Genomic DNA, 4,526 nt, shown 5'->3' on the forward strand with positions numbered 1-4,526 from the left:
ACGCGGCGGAGGAGTGCAAGCCTCGTGCCTTAACGGCCATCGCGGCGGCCGCGGCGTCGTCACGCTGCGATCATTAGGTGAGCTGGAGCCGCCCTGGCTGGCAGAGGGAAGGTGAAGCGGCCTTGCCGGCAAGTGGACACATACAGAGTCTCTCTTCCCCTGTTGGTCCACGTAACTTGTTACTCGCTGCGTCGCTTCCTCTTCCTCAGCGAAATTAGCCCCGGGGGCGCCGTCTGCCGGCCCGGAGCGGAGCGGAGCCGGAGAGGGCGGGGAGGCTGCAAGGCCCGGCCTGGGCGTTTGCACCGTGGCTCCCCGCCACCCTCCGGTCCCGCGGCCTCGCTGCCCGTCTCCGGGGCGTCCGGCCGGGATGAGCGCCTGCGAGGCCGGGAGGTCGGTGTGCGGCGCGCGCGCTTCCCTGCCTATTTTCCTCCTGAACAAGTCCGTTTGCCTGTTGTGTGCGTAACCCGAGGCCGGGAAGAGAGGGACACAGCGGAGAAGGGAAGGGCAGGGAGCCGTGCCCTGGGCTGAGGGTGGACATTTTCTGGACGCGCCCTCTCTCCCCCCTCCCCTCGCCATCTCCAGCCGTTTTCCTCGTTCTCGGGAAATCGGATTTAAAAAAAAAATTTATGGACCTGTTCTAGATTTCGTATGCGGTTGTTTGGGCTGTGAGCTTTTGACATCAGTTGTAATATGCCCACTAAAAAATTACCTTGATAGCTTGGTTTTGTAGCCTTTCGTATGTTTCCATAAAAGTTGAATTCGCCGTTAGAAGCTCTGGGTTTTGTTTGGTGGCTGAGAACCGTCACATAGGCGCACAAAGTCGAGCTGATGTGGTGAAGTCACCTTAAAATAATTCATTGCACCCGTTGGACTAGTTGAGAAGCCATAGGAGTTAGGAAAGAAAGAAATGAACTTGAGAATTTTCTAACCTCATCTTGGAGGGGGAAGGGAGGGAGAAAAGAAGGTTAATGTCCGGTCTAACGGGTGTTGCAAGAGATATTCATTTTTTAAATCTTACATTGATAGCTTATGTAAAACGAGCCATTAACGGTTTATCAGACACCTGAAAAGCACTGTGCTTAAAATCGCAACCTTCAGTGAGATCACAAATGGGGAAATAATCCAAGAAGAAGTTTTTTTCCCCTCCCTCTTGTAATTGTTAATTTAGCTAAATAAATATGCGTTGGTCGATTAATAGTAATTTCATTCCATCTTTAAAAAAAAAAATTACTGTGTTTTAGGTGAGAGTTAACAGAACAAATTAGGTTCCCCTTTAACAGTTTTTATACCTAGTATTCCCTGCCATTGGTTACAATTTTTATAATGTGTCAGTATTTTAATTATTTCCATTCTGTTTCCATTGATTTAGCTTCTCTTCCCCTCCTTGCCTTCTCATCTTTGCTTTTGGTTAAATGTTAACTGTTTAGTCTCATACACAATTGTTTAAGAGAGCACATTACTCACAGGTGATACTGTTTATTTTATAAGCCAATCTGTTATTTGGCTGAAAGGTGACCTGCAGAAAAAGCTTCAATTCCAAGTTCAAAGGGTGTTTTAAGGCCATAGTCTCGAGGGTTCTTTTAGTCTGTTTATCAGTCCAGTAGGTTTGGGCTTTTTTAGGAATTTGAGTTTTGCTCTACATTTTTCTCCCCTTCTATTCGGGATCTTATCTTGCGTCCCTGCCTGGTCAGAACTGTCGGTGGTGGTAGCGGGGCACCATCTGCTTCTTCTGGTCTCAGACCAGTAGTTGTATCTTAGATGGCCACTTGCAAGCTTTTAAGACCCCAGATACTACTCACCAAACTAAGACATAGAACATTACCTTTGTGAACTGTGTCATGCCAATTGACTAAGTTGTCCCCCGAGACTATGGCCCTAAGCCCTTTGACCCAGTAAAGCAATCCCATGAGTTGTTTGGGTATGTCTAGAAAGCCTCCATAACTGTTCACCCATGTGGTTTGTTCATAGAAAAACCAAAAAAAAAAAAAAAACCCATTACCATCAAGTCGATTCTGACTCATAGCAACGCTATAGGACCACGTAGAACTGCCCAATAGGGTTTCCAGGAAGCAATTGGTAGACTCGAACTGTCAACCTTTTGGTTAGCAGTCTGAGCTGTTAACCACTGTGCCACCAGGGCTCCTGGTTGCTTTTATATGTGGATATGTATGTGGCTATATATACAGAACACACACACACACACACACACACACACACACGTGTATATACTTATGCCTACAGATACATCTATACATGCACGTGTCAGCATTCTAATTATTTCCATTCTGTTCTGTTTCCATTGATCTGGCACGTGCATTTACTTGAATATGTCTTCCTATGCATATACATGCATCTGTAGCTACCTATATAACCACATAAATATTTTTTGGTTTTTACTGTTGTTGCAAAATTGTGTATATTACACCATTTACTAAAATTGTCACTTTTTTGTCATTTTTTTTTTCATTGTGCTTTAAGTGAAAGTTTATAATTCAGGTGAGTCTCATACAAATATTTATACATACATTGTTATGTGACCCTAGTTGCTCTCCCTGTACTGTGACAACACACTCCTCCTTTCCACCCCAGATTTTCCGTGTCCATTCAACCAGCTCCTGACTCTCTCTGCCTTCTCATCTCGCCTCTGGACAGGAGCTGCCCATTTAGTCTCATGTATCTACTTGAGCTAAGACGTACTCTCTTCACAAGTATCATTTTATGTCCCACAGTCCTGCCTGTGTCTGAAGAGTTGACCTTGGGAATGGTTTTAGTTTTGGGCTAATGGGAAGTCCGGGGGCCATGTCTTCCATCGTGCCTCCAGTGTAAGTCAAACGATTAAGTCTGGTCTGTTCTTTTTGCTAGAATTTGAGTTCTGCACCCCACTTTTCTCCTTCAGGGACTGTTGTGTTCCCTGTCAGGGTGGTCATTGGTGGTAGCTGGGCACCATCTAGTTCTTCTGGTCTCAGGCTGAAGTCTCTGGTTTATGTGGTTTTTCTCTCTCTTGGGCTAATAGTTTCCTTGTGTCTTTGGTGTTCTTCATTCTCCTTTACTTGAGGTGGGTTGGGACCAATTGATGCATCTTAGATGGCCGCTCGCTAGCTTTTAAAACCCCAGATGCCACTCACCAAAGTGGGATGCAGAACATTTTCTTAATAAACTATGTTATGCCAGTTGACCTAGATGTCCCCTGAAAGCATGGTCCCCGGAGCCCCGTCCCTGCTACTCTGTCTCTCGAAGTGTTTGGTTGTATTCAGGAAACTTCTTAGCTTTGATTTAATCCAGTTGTGCTGACTTCCCCTGTAGCGTGTGCTGTCCTTCCTTTCACCTTAGATAATTCTTGTGTACTATCTAGTGAATACCCGTCTCCCTCCCTCCCCCCCCTCGTAACCATCAAAGAATGTTTTCTTCTGTGTTTAAACCTTTTCTTGAGTTCTTATAGTAGTCTTATACAATATTTGTTCTTCCGTGACTGACTAAATTCACTGAGCATAATGCCTTCCAGATTTCTCCATGTTACGTTTCACAGATTCATCATTGTTCTTTATCTTTGTGTAGTATTCCATTGTGTGAATATGCCATAATTTGTTTATACATTCGTCCGTTGATGGGTACCTAGGTTGTTTCCATCTTTTTGCTATCGTGGTCAGTGCTGCAATGAATGTGGGTGTGCATATATCTATTCGTGTGAGGGCTCTTATTTCTGTAGGATATATTCCAAGGAGCGGGATTGCTGGATGGTATGGTACATCTATTTCTAACTTTTTAAGGAAGCGCCAAATCAAATTACAAAGTGATTGTACCATTTTACATTCCCACCAACAGTGTGTAAGTGTTCCAGTCTCTCCACAGCCTCTCCAGCATTTTATTTGGTGTTTTTTGGATTAGTGGTAGCCTTGTTGGGGTGAGATGGTGTCTCATTGTAGTTTTGATTTGCATTTCTCTAATGGCTAATGATCGTGAGCATTTTCTCATGTGTCTGTTAGCCACCTGAATGTCTTCTTTGGCAAAGTGCCTATTCATATCTTTTGCCCATTTTTTAATTGGATTATTTGTCTTTCTGTTGTTGAAGTTTTGCAGTATCTTGTAGATTTTAGAGATCAGATGCTGATTGGATTTGTTGTAGTCAAATTTTTTTTTCCCAGTCTGTAGGTTGTCTTTTGACTCTTGGTGAAATTTTTTTTTCCACAATATTTAATCTAATGATGATTTATTGATTGGATTGATTGATTGATTGTACTGCAGGTGAAGGCTTACAGAACAAACAGTTTCTCATGAAACAGAAGTACACGTGTTGTTTTATGATATTGGTTAACAACCCCACAACATATCAATCCTCTAACTTCTCAACCTCTTTTTTTTTTTGGTGATAATACACATAGCCAAAGCTACACCATTTCAAAAATTTCTACATGCACAGTTCAGTGACATTGACTACGCTCTTCGAATTGTGCTGTTATTCTCACTTAAGATGAAGGCTTACAGAACAAAATAGTTTCACATTTAACAGTTACTACAAATGTTGCCCT

At 43.3% G+C, this 4,526-nt stretch overlaps 1 protein-coding gene across 3 annotated transcripts in view; it reads left to right on the forward strand.

Annotated features, from left to right (window-relative positions):
* NCK1 (NCK adaptor protein 1) overlaps positions 1-4,526 on the forward strand; it is a 113,328-nt gene continuing 108,802 nt past the window's right edge. The window contains exon 1 of one of the 3 annotated variants that reach the window (XM_023735993.1): positions 1-77. The gene's annotated coding sequence lies outside the window, so the exon portion shown is untranslated. Of the gene's footprint in view, positions 129-199; positions 391-4,526 lie in introns of those variants that run through there. The other 2 variants (XM_023735992.1, XM_023735990.1) reach the window with 2 other exon arrangements.

The sequence above is a fragment of the Trichechus manatus genome, unplaced genomic scaffold (genome assembly GCF_000243295.1).
Source record: "Trichechus manatus latirostris isolate Lorelei unplaced genomic scaffold, TriManLat1.0 scaffold00084, whole genome shotgun sequence".
In the NCBI taxonomy this organism is placed as follows: Eukaryota; Metazoa; Chordata; class Mammalia; order Sirenia; family Trichechidae; genus Trichechus; species Trichechus manatus.